The sequence below is a fragment of the Salvia splendens genome, chromosome 7 (assembly GCF_004379255.2).
Source record: "Salvia splendens isolate huo1 chromosome 7, SspV2, whole genome shotgun sequence".
Lineage (NCBI taxonomy): Eukaryota > Viridiplantae > Streptophyta > Magnoliopsida > Lamiales > Lamiaceae > Salvia > Salvia splendens.
This window is the reverse complement of record NC_056038.1, coordinates 32,572,674-32,588,359: the sequence shown is the minus strand read 5'-3', so window position 1 is coordinate 32,588,359 and position 15,686 is coordinate 32,572,674. Positions and strand designations below refer to the sequence as shown.

General features: G+C 39.0%; 1 non-coding gene and 1 pseudogene across 1 annotated transcript; both read right to left on the bottom strand.

The window, feature by feature from the left end:
- Positions 1-214: 214 nt before the first annotated feature.
- LOC121740751 lies at positions 215-6,820 on the bottom strand (annotated as a pseudogene).
- A 3,652-nt stretch (positions 6,821-10,472) lies between these two features.
- LOC121742814 lies at positions 10,473-10,579 on the bottom strand. Its single transcript, XR_006038150.1, has one exon. It is a non-coding gene; the product is annotated as a small nucleolar RNA R71 (small nucleolar RNA).
- Between the last annotated feature and the right edge of the window lie 5,107 nt (positions 10,580-15,686).

Below are 15,686 nucleotides of genomic sequence, written 5' to 3'. Positions count from 1 at the left end.
TTTTTGCACATTTTAGTCTAAGACAGAAATGAGCTTCTCCATCTTCATACAAGGTAAACAACGGCAAAAATCTCAACTGAAGCAAAGTATGGAATTATAGTGACAAAGCCTCTGCTTTACATCAAATTTGCAACATCAACAGTTACAAGTGTTTCTTAGAATAGAAAATTACATCTAACAGGTCCAGCTAATAGCCTGTTCCTAATCAACAGTATAACAGAAATCATCATTGATCTACTGAGGCAAAGTGTATTCAATTGGTCAAAAATCATCTTGAGCATATACATTTACAACTATAGGAGTTCTCATATCTGATGTCTAGCAAGTCAGGTCTAAGAAACCAAAAAAGGGAACTTTTTAAGTGTGGTGAAAAGTACATTAATGCAACCAAGGAACTATGTGAACAAGGATTTTTGATCGGAAAGTGAACTTAAAAGTCAAGATGGTTAACATACAGAAGTAAAATGGGTGGATGATGCTGGTATTCACAGAAAGCTTAATCATTATAGCACATACAATCCTTGCATCGTGGATATCTATATACGCTCCTTCCAACAGGCCGTGAAAATACTCTTTTGTTTTGTCTTACTGCCTTCCTCACTCTTGTCTCAAAAACCTCCCATTCTATGGTGTTGTTTTTTTACAAAGATGTCAGCAAGCCGCCGTTTGTTTGGCCGTATTGTTGCCATTTTGCCTCCGCCATAATAGATTCGGTAGCCAGCTACTAAAGAAGAAAATTGACTTCCTGAGTCAGTCATAGCAAATACATCAGCAGCAGTGCATGCTATGAAGTCAAGTGCCGCCAACTGCAAAAAAATATAACTCGTAATGTACACTGTTCAATCTAGCCTAACTTAAAACTGGATGGAATAACTGGAATATTTACTTCTGCACTTGAAACAGCACAAACCTTCATGTGAAAAACAAAAGCAAAACATATAGTACATGCAAAAGATATGTTGATTCGCTTTGTAAATAGAGCATGATTACCCGAGAAGAGAAATCCCTAAATGGATCGATTTCAGTTGAAGAAAGCAAGTTTTCTTTGGTAACTAAATTAGGAAACAAGGTAGTCAAGGCTGACAGTCTTGAGTTCCCCCCATAAATATGTGCACCAGCTAGGTATATATGGGTTCGCCGGTTGAAACCAAGACCAGCAAGCATAAGCACTGTCTCCTCTGGCATCAATGGACATAATCCTTCAGATTTTAGTTCTGTTGGGGAGGGAAACCTGCACAAGATTCATTTACTAAGAAAATTTGTGATTTGCAATGATGGTCAAATCTTCCGATACAGCAACTATCCATGAATCAGAAAACAGACTCATGTCTATGACCATAAAATCAGATCCTAGAATAGTCAGGAAAGATCCATGTTTGAGGCAGGGAGAAGGATACAGTTCTATCTGCGACGGGATATAGAAGAACAAACCAAATATTGTATGATTAAACTCAGAGAGCAATTAGGAAAAATGTAACTTTTCATATAAAAGTTTTATTCTTATCATCAAATAATGATACTGTGTCAAAGAATTACGCAGAGCCAAATAACAATTTCCCCCTTTATCCCGTAAAAACCACGATTGCCTAAAGACAAACCCATCATTGCATTAAAAGAATCCAACCCTGGCCAGCACAAAATTAAATAATGATGCTTTGAAACTACAAGAATACTGCAGAAACTTACTTTCCCTTTTTTTCCAGTTCCACCAATGCAGGGAAATGTATTCCTCGGTAAGCCTCCAATTCACGTTTTTCCTCTTCACCTCCACCAAATTCACATAAAGAATGAGCTACCATGTCAATTTCAAACCTCAGATGTAAGGCTAGATATCTTGATTTTTTAGCAGCAGCAGTTTTTTGCCCCTTCACCGTTGTCTGTGCAAATGGACCTACAAGATAATGGTCCAAATGCCCCAAACCTGTATCATTTTGACGCATCCTCTGAAGAAGCAAAGCGCCAGCTTCTTGTATTTTAGGGACAAATCTTAGAGCATGAAAGTTGCATCTGCATCGAAGGCTCTAGATGAAGTTCTTTAATTAGGAAGCAAAGTGGGGAAATTTTTATATGAACATTCAAGAATGAGGTCTTTGAAGAACTTGAAGTAAAGACAATCATAACTGAACTGTTTAACAAACCAAAGCCTGAAGTTACCTGTAACTTATGAGGGACTGGATCAGATGCCAATCTGTTCCCAAATCCGACAAAATGAACTACTCTGTTGAGATGCAAAATGGGCAAAATGTACTTCATGTAAAAACTTGGCTTAGCCTCTTTCGTAATATCTGAGTCAGTAACCTGATAGGAAAGTCCAGGAAACACCCTAACGATTAGCAGGTCTCATAGAAAATGCAGTGGAGTTGGGTATCCGTAGTAGATAGTTATCAATCTCACCATGCTACCCATTGCCTCCAGATCTAATGACTGTAACTCCAATGGAAGTTCCTTGACAACCCGAATATCAGGCTTCAAGTAGTCGATGAAATAATCCTCCTGGTAAATATCGCTGAACTGGCTACGAAATAACAGAGTTTGACCATAGTTTTCAATCAGAACATGTTAGATATTTCTTAATGTAGAACAGTAAATTATAGATATATGCAGAGAAGTATATAGACATAGTAGAGAATAGTCGTAGGTGTAGGTGTAGGTGTAGGTGTAGGTGTTTTTCATTAGTCAACATAGGCCACATATATATAGTACAAGAGACTAAGTTAGGCTATCTCACATCTCCGATGTGGGACAGAAATAGAATACATAATATACTTAACACTACTAATATTCTTAACACTCCCCCTCAAGCTGGAACGTCTATATCAATCATGTCCAGTTTGGTACAAAGTTCTCAAATGTTTTCCCTCAACAATTTAATGTAGACATCAACAACAATAGTAGTAGTAGTTGAAACTATAGCAGAAGTCACAACTATATGCAGTAGTAGCAGCCGTAGCAAAAGTAGAGCTGCAGGGCAGCGTATAAGTAGTTGTAGCAAAGTAGCAGCTATAAGGCAGTAGTAGCATCTGTAGCAGAAGTAGCAGATGCACGGGAGTAGCAACTGTAGAGCAGTGTAGCAACTGTAGAGCAGTAGTAGCAACTGTAGCAGAAGTAGCAGATGCAGGGTAGTAGTAGTAACAGATGTAGCAGAGTAGCAACTGTAGAGCAGTAGTAGCAACTGTAGCAGAAGTGGCAGATGCAGGGTTGTAGTAACAGATGTAGCAGAGTAGCAACTGTAGGACAACAATAGCAACTGTAGCAGAAGTGGCAGATACAGGGTAGTAGTTACAGCTGTAGCAGAGTAGCAGCTGCAGGGCAGTAGTAGTAGACATGATAAAATATCATGGAGCAAACTCTAAACTAATCAGTCAGAGTTGCCGTAAACCCTAATTTGGGCAGAGCGTCGGTTGGACAAAGTAAAGCAGCAGTAGCAGAAACCCTAATTTTGGCAGAGAAGAAGAGCAGCTGTGCAATAAAGCAGAGTAGTAGTAGAAACCCAAATTTGGGCAGAGTAGAGCAGCAACAACAGAGTAGTAGTAGAAACCCAAATTTGGGCAGAGTAGAGCAGCAACACCGTAAACCCCAGTTTGGGCAGAGTAGCGCGGTAGAGAAGAACAAAAAATAATTTGGGTAGAGTAGAGCAATGACGGAAGAGCAGAGTGGGGATAGTAGAGCGGGCAGCAGCAGAAACCCTAATTTCTTTAAACCCTAATTTTCTAGAGACGGATTCGAATCCGCTCTGATACCATGTAGAACAGTAAATTATAGATATATGCAGAGAAGTATATAGACATAGTAGAGAATAGTCGTAGGTGTAGGTGTAGGTGTAGGTGTTTTTCATTAGTCAACATAGGCCACATATATATAGTACAAGAGACTAAGCTAGGCTATCTCACATCTCCGATGTGGGACAGAATACATAATATACTTAACACTACTAATATTCTTAACACTTAAGATGGAAAAAGATATCGACAACCATAGAAATGAATATTAGATAGTTAAGATGCAAACTAGGTTAAAAATAATAACATGACAGAGGTTAAGTAATCATCAAGTTCACCCAATCATCCCAAGATCCCATCGATAACAGATAATCTTATTTTTTGATAATCTTAATAAGTACCTTGCTAGAAATTTTATGCTTTCGTCTTTATATCCACTGGCAATATGTCTACTTTAAATAAAAAATAAACAATGCAAAACCTAGCTGGATATGTATTACTTGTAAAGTTGTAATCTGTTATTGGAATGGACTTCTCTACATGATGAGATGAAAGAATAAGGACATGTTACAGGAAACACACATTACATGCATTAAGAAAGCTAGAAATCGTCAAAATTAAAATGTATTTCACCTAGCATCTCTCCAAACGCTGCTAAACATAAATCTCGGAAGAACAAGTGTTGCATTAAGCATTCTAGCAATAGCAACGGCATTGCATACCTGTTAGAAACACCCAAATAATCTAGTCATTGCCAAAATAAAATCAAATTCAGAATATTCTAAAAACTGAAGTTTCCTATCACGATATAAAAAATAGACATACAGCTACTCGCTGCTGATTTATTCCACCATTAGCTGTGACCATTATAAAACCACTTGCACCCTCTGACATAAACATGACGACATTAGTCTTGGAAGCATAGTCAGCCTATACTTACGCACATCATCTGAGCATGCATAGGCACGAATATGCAAACACTAATTATAAAACACACTGAGCTTTCTCAGACACACACAAACACACATATATAGAGAGAGATGTCAGACCACTAGGTTCCCAATTGCGTGTTTGAGAACAAGGGATCCATGAAGAAGCGCGAGTGTAAGGTTCCATCCACAAGTCCTTAGGCTCCTTGGTCTCTCCCTGATGTGGAAGCATCAGTGGAAGAAAGAAAAAATGGACGGAATCCAAACAGAAAATCAATAGTTCCCTAGAAGATGACAAATAACAATTTTTTTACTTGAGAAAGTGAACAAACCTCAGCTAGTGCATGAGCAGCCTTAGCCAAAAGCCTTGCGTATATGGTTTTCTGAGGTTTCTCCCCTCTGCCAAGTTTTTGCAGTTCTTCCTGCATTAAGATAAAGAAGCATACACATTTAGCAGTTTGTTGTGGGACTTAGAAGATAGTAAGAGATAGTCAGTATGTACTCTTTTTCCACCTAATAATTGTCAGCCACTCTAATGAACATACTGATTTTCGCAGATTAAAATGCATCTAATATCATTGCATGGGAGAGCACAAGCATTAACATCCACGCTTAAATATTCAAAATGATAAAAGTCTGGGAAATATCGAATCAACCCAGCCAGCAGAGGAGTAAAGCTGTTATTTTATGACTGATATATGCATCCTTTACATGAACCATACCCACTTTAAACTCTTCACCATATTTAGGTATAGACTGAAACCAAAACAATGATTGGTAGTAAACATACATCAAGGTCATTTTTTGTTAGACTAGTACAAATAAATTGATTAAATCCCTTAAACCAAAAGGAACCACCGCAAAGTTAGAAAACGAACTCTTCCACTTGCCCTTTTCACTTCCCTGTCATACTTTTATACATAGCGTTAAGGAACCAATACATGTAAGTATGTAACCTCTTGATATAGCCAGCTGTGCAACCACAACATTTCTTTTTCAACAGAATTCCCAATGATAAATGCATCCTTTGCAGACCTGATACTGTTTTCATTTAAGTGACAGATAAATCTCCAGCATCTATTAAACTCTTCACTATTCACTAATCATAGCATATACTTATAATGAACAGCTAACATAATAAGTGTCCTAAATGACTACAGACATCCAACTTTAAAGAGTGTTAGTAACATTATATCAATGTCATTTTCTTAGGTTCGTATTCAGCTACATCATAAGAAACTTTAACACGATGTGTATTTTGTCCAAAACAAACCACATTAACAATAAGATTTTGAACTCTTCTGCTTGCCCTTTTCAACTCCCCATGTCGTATCTCAGAACATACAGTTAAAGGAACCAAAACACGGAACCGCTGAAAGTTACGACTCACGAGCAAGCAACAGATTTATATTTCCACAAAAATTCCTAATGATAATCTTTTACAGACATGACTACTATTTCAATTTAAGTAACATGGAAAATCTCCAGTATAAGTCCAACTTTTAACTAATCTCGAGTATCCATCAAACTTTTTATTAATCATTTCATAATGTGCAACTAAAATAAGAAATGTCTCAAACACCTGTGAACATCCAACTCTATGGATTGAAGGTGCCTAATTCAAACACACACAGAGGAAATAATAAATGAAGAAACAGACATGGGGAAAGATTATTAAGTCCTACCCGGATAAACACAGTGGTAGCGTTCGATTTCAAAGGCTTAAGCTTGATGTTCCCACGTACCCGACCCGGTTCTTGGATCCGTCTAAGCATCCAAAAATTCATCAAGAAGAAGAGACCGACCAATATCCCCAATCCAATCGTCGTCCTATTCAAGTACCACGCCTTTCTCTTGGATACCTTGGTTTTCTTAAAATCGAAATAGCCGTTCGCCGAAGAAGATGGCGATCCCGACGAATCTCTGGGCGAAGATTGGCTCATCCTCGAGCTGATCGAATTTCGGTCGAAAATCCATTGGCCGAATCCGAAATCATTTCCTCTATCTTCGTCGCCGCCGTCAACTATGTTGATTTCGGTGGAATTGGAATAAGACATGATGTAGATCGAAATTCAGAAAATTGGTTGTGCGGGAGCTCGACAAACTAGAATGTAGACGTCCAACAGTTTTATGTCATTCTGATAAGAGCTCTACATCATCAACCGAGACACAGCCACGGTCTAGGGGTGACAACGGGCCCAACAATAGAAAGCTTCCTGATACATTAACAGATGCTCATGCGACGGAGGATGTTCAAGACTTCAGCCAAGGCGACTCGCGTGCTCGCCGCATCAGAAAAGTACCAGCTCGCTTCCAAGATTATGTTAGTAGTTAGTTATGTATTGTTGTCGTTGGTTATTTTATATAATGTAATAGTGTAGGAGTCGAGCATGTTATAAGCTCTATCTCGGGTTTTCTTTGTGGTTCTTTCCCGAGAGATAGGAGGTCGAACCGCCCTAGGGTCCTAGATATAAAAAGGGGAACTTGTCAACTATCCATAATGAATGAAAAGATATTTCCCAAATTTGCTTTCTCTTTATTTTCTTTCATAAGAACTGACGATCTGTCCGACGGAGAAGACCTCCGCGTGCAGCCTGAATTTGATCGCCGAGCTCCCACGCCGTCGATCCTTATCTCGATACGATCAATATCGTATCACATTCCATTCAATCAAACGCACATTGAAAATCAAACCAGGATTTCAGATGCAGAGTGAAAGAATGGATGAATTTCTTAATTCTCTTCTCTTTGTCTTAGCTCCTAATTTCCACCTAAGTCTACGTCGAGTCCAGTAATTCTAAGATATTAATTTTATTCTTTATCTAATTGGTAATTTCAATTTTAAACTTTTTTATAGTGACATTTAATCATTTTTTTACACTATAGGCGGCATCCTAATCCTGCTCAATCGGAATTGCGGATTAAGGAAGAAAGTCTCCCAACTGATGGCGGATTTGAACCGGTGACTTAATCTTCTAACTCTCTCTATATTTTTTTATGTAATGGATTGCTTGCTTAACTTTTCTCAACTAAAAGTTTTTTTTAACCGTGTGAATTATCAAACATTATTTATAATACTTCTCTCGTCGTTAAAAATTAGACTAGTTTATTAATTTGAATCTTCTCCCAAAATTAAATAGTATAAATATGGAAAGTTTTTAACCAATTAAATATCGCACCACTTTTAATATGCACCATATAATTCACTAACACTATTTTCACTACATTTTCCCTCTCTCTATTATTTAATTTTTTCCATTTCTTTCGTATTTAACCAATTATATATTAACATTTGTGTCATTTACAACTTTGGATAAAAAAAAATTGCACGCATGTGGTTGAACTAGATCTTTGATTTGTTTAGGTTAAGAATTTCATTATTTTTATTTCCTTTGTATGGATAAATGGTACTACTAGTAGTATTTGTGATTTTAAATTGTGGCTAAACAAAACACTCACTTTTCAGAATTCTCAAACCTCTTATAAATGTGTAGCAACAATTGGATTCGTTAACCCTGTTTCAGCTATAGGAAAATGAAACAAAAATGTTCAGGAGAGTAAATGATGTGAATCAAATGATGTTAATTATACTCTAAGTTTTCTCCTTTTTTTATATTTAAATCATCTATCAATTGATCATTAAGGTTTGATTATTATATATTAGTTGATAGATGTACATATGGAGTGTCTACAATGAGCCAAAGCGGTGGGGTCTGATTCAAAGTGTTCTTTGCCTATCAAGATGATGTCCAAATTCTTGTATGTTACCACCGTTATCTTTTTCTTTGAAATAGCTTCGCGTGGGTACCTTGTACGCCTCAATCGGAGCTCGGATGAAGAAGTTATAACCATTTGATGAAGGCTGCGCGGAGAAGTGCAAAAACGCCCGGGTTGGCATAAAAAACGCCCGAGTCGGGCGTTTTCAGCATGAAAAACGCCCAGGGGCAGTGGAAACGCCCGGTTTGGGCCCATTTTGCCCAGTTGGGCGTTTTTCTCGAAAACTGTCGAATTTTAGGTTTCAAATTGGTTTCTAGAGTGGTTTTGGGAGGTATTCAGACATATTCAAATACGAGAAAAGGGAGAGGAAAAGAGAGAAGGAAGAAGAAAAGGAAGAAATTTAGGCCAACATTCCGACGATCAGTCTCCAAATCCTAATTCCACTCAACGAGGGCATGTTTCTTATGGTTTTTGTTGCAAATTCCACCATGTGTTTAGGCTAAACTCTCTATGTTGCTCCAAGTTGTAATCTAGGCTTTGTGGATGTTTCTACACCATTGAACTCATGTGTTTGTTACCAACAATGTGCTCAATGTTTATACACTATGTTTTTGGCTAGTAATGTAGTGTTGTTCTTTCCTTTGCTATTGTCTCTTTAACATAGTTTAGGAATGTTTGATTGTTGGTATGCTATTGAATTAGAATTGTTCAGAGGATAATTTGATAGTGGATTAAGTAGGTGTTTTATAGTAGATGTTTATTTCTCCAGCGCTTCCGCAGGAGTTTATAAACATTGAAGATTGGTTCATAGGTTATGTGTTCAGCTAATTGTGAACTACTCATTGTGTACATGTTCAGTGTATGTGATTAGGTTGATGTTTTAATCCCTTCATATGTTTCGTTGTTAAAGGTGTAGAACAATACAAGCCTAGTGAGCAATTTGGAGTGGCATATTTTCTCATTTGTATAGTCTTTCTTTTGTTAACTTGTTGCTTTATTTTGTCATTAACTTTCACAAATCAAAAATCAAATCTTTGTATGTTTTTATATGCTCTTAAGTGTAAACAATCTTTGCCTCCCTGTGGATCGACACTTGAAATACTACTACGACACTGTAATCTTGCAGTATTGTAGTATAATTAGAGTTAATTAATTAAACTTGATAATTTGTGTGAACTGGTTTAGATACTCTAAAATACGCATCAAGTTTTTGGCGACGTTGCCGGGGAGACAATAGGTTGTTTAATACATAGTAGTTTTATTTTGTTTGATCTTTCTTTTTATTTTGTTTAGGTACATACTTCGTGTTGTTGGGGGTGATAGTCATCTACCATGTCCGGACTTGAAGACGAAGTAGTGTATATTTTAGGTGATATTTTTCTAACCCTTAGTTTAGTAATTAGGTATTTTTAGTTTACACTCAAGCACACACTTTTTATAGGTCTTACCCCCGATGTTGTCGAGAGGTCTCGCTTTCGATAGTAGTGTAACATACTTTGTGTTTGTGCTTGGTTTCTTTTCTGTTGTGCAGGTTTGTGTAATCTTAAAAAAAAAGAAAAAAAGAATAGTGAATGCACACTAGATCAAAGGGTACATCGCCGTTTAATCAGCTTACATATCATAGAAGAGTACCAAGAGGTCTTGAAGTAGAGAACTATCCGGGTTATCAAAGTCCAATCAGAGAGAACCCCATTTTTAGTTCATGTTCAGAAATTTTGAGTGAGACAGAATCAGAAGCAGAATCGATGGCTGGGAATGAGTACAATGATGCCCCACCACCTGTGGGAGGTTTGGAGATATCCTCAGATCGGGAGTTGACCACCCGGGGGAGTTTGCCTATGCGAATGACAATGTCAACATCCCACCTCACTATATTAGTTTGGTGAATGGAGGAAATCTTTTCCATGGCCGTGATGATGAAGATCCGATGAGCCATTTGAATGCCTTCTATGAATTGACTAATTCTGATTAAGAGGGCCTTATTTCCTTTCTCATTGAGAGAGAAAGCAAGAGAATGGTACGACTCACTACTGGCTACAACATAGCAACATTTGAGGAGTTGAAGTCGAAATTCCTTTTGGAATATAACTCTCCAATGAAAATCGAGAAGTTGAGAGAGTAGATCACTTCGTTCTGGCAAAAGTATGATGAGTCATTTGCCGAAGCTTGGAAGAGATTTACAGACTTGCTAAGGAAATGCCCAAGTCATGGTCTAGCTACGGGGCATGATCTTTTGAAATTCTACAAAGGACTCAATCATGAAGGAACAGGGCTGGTGACCGCAGGGTCAAGTGAGAACTTGGACGATTTGACCCATGATGAAGTGAGAGCGCTATTCCAAAGATTAGCGAACAATCAGAGGAATTGGAAATCCAAGGAAGGTGGCCGCGGAAGATACATTTGGTGCTACTAAAGAAGCAGAAAGATTGACAGCAATAGAGGCTCAGATGGCTGACTTTAGTACCCAAATTTCTTCAATGACGAATGCTATCAAATCCTTGCAATTGACTCCACAACCACAAGTTGCACCTGTGATGAAGTGTGGAGTGTGCCAAGTAGGACATTATACAGATCAATGTCCAAGTTTGCAAGGAGCTCATGTGGAAGATGTGAATTATATTGGGGATAATCGTCAAGGCTACAATCAAGGACCTCAATACAATCAGCAGAATTGGAGGCCTCAGAAAGGAAATTGGAATCAAGCCGGTTCTAGCAACATTGTAAGAAATCAATGGAGGAGCAATACCCAACCTCCGGGGTTTGAGAAGAAGCCATCCAGTGATGATCAAGTTGCGCAGATCTATTCCTTTATGACAAAGAATCAAAAGGAGAATGATCAGTTTAAGGAAAAAGTGAATGAGAAGTTTGGCCACATTGATGCTACAATGAAGAACTTAGAGAGAATGATAGGCCAAATTGCATCAGCTGCGCAAAAAAGGACTCAAGGATCTATCCCGAGCACCACAGTCACAAATCCAAATGTTAATGGGCAATGTAAAGCGGTTACTCTTAGAAGTGGAAAGAATTTAGATTATATGCCAATAATGGACGGCTAAGGGTCTTCCGGCATCTCACACGCAGGGGCGGATGAGGTGTTAGGCTTGCACTCCTCGCACGCAGGGGCGGACGAGGTGTGTAAGAGAAGTCTCGAGTTAGTGCCGAAGGCACAACATGGTCAAGAAGGGGCTGCATCCGGCGGCAAGATAATAGGTATGGAATCTGAATCTTATGGAAGATTGTCAGCTGAAGAAAAAGGTAAGAAGATAGAAGAGGCAGACATGAATTCAGAAAAGAAGGTTACTTTAAGCCCAGCAAAAGATCCCAAGAGCAAGTTCAATTTTCCCGATCACATTCCACCTCCACCGTATCCACCAAGAGGAGGAAGAGAGTTCCCAAAGAGAAGAGCCTCGAATAGATGATGAATTGATTAGAGTAGAGCGGAAACCGCCGGCCCATCGTTCCTCGTCCTTGACGGCGCGCCAAACATCAACAAATCTGAATTGATGTCCCTCGTCCTGGTAGTAGGCGCGCAAAGCGGACGTCAAAATGTCGGTGGCCGTGGCGCCGCTTTGGTAGCGCGCCTCTTCCGCCGAGTAGATGCCGCAGAATTTTTTGACCTGTCGGTCGACTCGGTCAAAGTGACAGCGGATCATTTTAACTGTGCGCTTGCGGGAGCGGTTCGGCTTTATTTGGTGGTAGACCTCGACAACCTTTTCCCAGAAACACTTCCGGGTTTGTTGATTCCCGACGATGGGATCGTACGAGACCGTGATCCAGGCGTTGTACACCGCCATCGTTTCGAGGTTGTTGTACGGATGTCGGCCAAGATCCTCTTCCTCTTCTTCCTCCTCGTCCTCGCCCGTCTGGGGTTGTACACTGCCTCGGCCACCTCCACCGCCTCGGCCACCTCCACCGCCTCGGCCTACTCCCGGCGTGGGATCAACTGGAAAATCCTCCCGGATCTGGGATAATCCCTGCGAAAACCGCGGGACGTTGGGACGAACATATGCATCAAGGTCAAAATTGGGTGGTTGGTACCCCCCGGCGTCGCCGAACCCTGGGTCCCCGGCGTTGACGAACCTCCACCGCCCAATGTGTTGATCATGTTCTCCCAATCGCCGAATGAGTTGAGATCCCACCCGCCGGAGCCGGAGCCGCCATAGTTGCCCTCGCCGTCGCCGGACATCTTGAGTTGGGTTATGAAAATTTCAGCGAAAATTTGAGAGAAAATTTAGATGATATGAAGAATAGATGTGTAGTTGTGTGTAAATGAGGATGGGTTTAGGAGTATTTATAGAGTAAAAAATTTAATAAAAAACAAAAAAAATATAAAAAAAAAACAAAAAAACGGTAATAATACCGTTACAAAATTTTTTTTTTTATTTAAATTCGATTTTTTTAAAAAAAAAATATTTATTGCGTCAGCACGTGACGATATCTCTTTGGTTGATCTCTTTACCAACTTCCCTAAATTCTCCAAATTTTCAAAGATATGATGGCAAACAAGGAGAAGCTTCAAGATGAGGGAATTGTCCCGTTGAGTATGAATTGCTCACAGCTGATCTCGGGAATGATGCCAAGAAAGAAGAGTGATCCGGGGGATGTGTGATTCCTTGTGAGATTGGGGATACCATCTTCACAAAATGCCTTTTAGATCAAGGATCGGGAATTTCTCTCATGACATTAAAAACTGCTCGTGCCATAGGATTGGAGAAGAGGATTGAGCCTATAGATATTGCTCTTCAATTGACTGATCACTCAATTGTAAAGCCAACTGGGATTGTAGAGGATGTGCTAGTGAAAGTGGACAAGTTCATCATTCCCGTCGACTTCATTGTCTTAGACATGCCGGAAGATAAGGAAGTGCCTATTCTCTTTGGGCGGCCTTTTCTAGCCACTGGAGATGTGCTTCATGGCACAAAAGATAACTCTGCCACTTTTAGAATCAATGGTGAACAAGTGACTATAAATGTGGATAAAGTGATGAAGCACCCAAGTGATGCTAAGGCATGCTTTAGAGTTGATGTTCTTGATCGATGCATCTTCGAGAAGAGTTGTTGTTTGATGCAAAAGGAAGATAGTGTGTTTGATGAAGGGAGTTTGGAACAAGATTTTTGTTTCCCAATACAAGTTGACTTCAAAGAAGGCGAAGAGCCGCCTATTGGAGTTTGGATAGGAAAGTTTCAAAGAAGAATGTCGAGGCAAACGACTATAAACAAAGGCGCTGATTGGGAGGCAACCCAAGTTTTTATTTTATTTTCTTTTATTTTTATTTTCATATGTTGGAGGTTTTGTTTGCTCAGTTCTTTCCTCTAGCATTTATTTTGAATTGAGTGTTTCTTTATGTTTTGTTTGTGTTGTTTTGTTTTGTTTTGTAGGAGCACATTGGAGCCTATGAGAGAGCACACCTACAATTGAAGATACACCCACCCTCCCACCCATATGCTACGGATTTCATGCCAAGTTTAGGGGAGTCTTCTATCCCTTTACTTTCTATGCTCTTCTTTGTTTGCATTGAGGACAATGAAGCATTCAAGTTTGGGGGGGTTGTTTCAGTTTGAATGATTTTTATGCATGATGCATGTTTCTTGGGTGTATTGTATGCTAAGGGTGTTTTGAAATCAATGTAATTGACGGGTGCATGCTTTGTCTTCGGCTTTTTGGTTGGGAAATCTTGCTTGATTTTACTTGATCTTTGAAGCTTAGGATGAATGGAATTTGTGCATTGATTTATTTGAAAGAGCATTTTGTGACTACAACCGATTTCTTGAGTTGAGGAGAGTATGAAAGTCATATGTCTTGTGGAAATTATCTTGGATCGTTTTGCTTTATTGAGTTGCGTGTTTGCATTCATTTGTGTTAATGATAAGGGATGATAAGGCACTAGGATGAACTCCATAGCCAAATATTCACATGCCTAGTCCAACAAATGATCCCCTAGAAGCCACTTTGAGCTTATTCCCTATTTTTTTGTACAAATACTTAGCCAATCACTTAGCTACTTAAATAAGCCTCATTTTAGCCCCTTCAATAAACCTTACTACTATTTGGGTGCTAAATACGAGTTTGAGCTTTGTTGTTTGTGTTGTAAGTGTTGGGTGGGTTCTATCAAAGTTTAGAGATTTTTCAGATTCGATGTAATGTATAAGTGTGGAGAATGAAGTTCTTTGTAAGGAAAAAGACTGCCCTCAAATTTTAAAAGTCGAGGCCTTTGAAAAAAAAAGAAAAAAAAGTGAAATAAAGTAGAACTTCTATTGTTTCATAATGATGTAATCTTGTCTAGAAAATATCTCAAGTTGGGGAAGTGGAAGTATGGGTTATAAATGTATTTTGTTTGGTTCTTTGGAAGGAAGTTGTAATAGTGAAAAATTTGGCACTCAAATATGTAGTTTTTGAGCTACTATCCATATTTATCCTACATCATCCCTAGCCCCATTACAACCTTTGAATAAAGACCTTGGACTTTATTATTGAGCATTATGGGTGTTTTGTAAATGACTTGGTAGAGTTAAAGAAGTTTGATTTGAAATCCACGGGTCTATGTAATAAGTATTGCTTGACGAGTCAATGATGACGGTTTGAGTTGTAGGATCTTATGTTTGAATTTACTTTGAAGTGCACTTTGACTTGAAGTTCTAGGTGGATTAGTGATTGTTCTTGAGAGTGGGAAATCTTGATTGGAAATGTTGGGGGTTTAGATTTTGTCATTCACGTCCTCACTTGATTATTTGTGATGAAAACTTTTGTGAGTTGAACTTTGAAATATTTTGCTTGAGTGGTCTTGCTCGAGGGCGAGCAAGTAAATAAGTTTGGGGGTATTTGATGTAAATCAAATGATGCTAATTATACTCCAAGTTTTCTCCTTTTTTGTATATTTAAATCGTCTATCAATTGATCATTAAGGTTTGATTATTATATATTAGCTGATAGATGTACATATGGAGTGTCTACAATGAGCCAAAGCGGTGGGGCCTGATTCAAAGTGTTCTTTCCCTATAAAGATCATGTCCAAAATATTTTATATCTTACCACCGTTATCTTCGTCTTTGAAATAGCTTCACGTGGGTACCTTGTACGCCTCAATCCGAGCTCGGATGAAGAAGTTATGACCATTTGATGAAGACTGCGTGGAGCAGTGCAAAAACGCCCGGGATGGCATAAAAAACGTCCGGGTCGGGCGTTTTCAGCATGAAAAACGCCCGGGGACAGTGGAAACGCCCGGGTTGGCATAAAAATGCCCGGTTTGGGCCCATTTTGCCCAGTTGGGCGTTTTTCTCTCAAAAACTGCCGAATTTTAAGTTTCAAATTAGTTTCTAGAGCG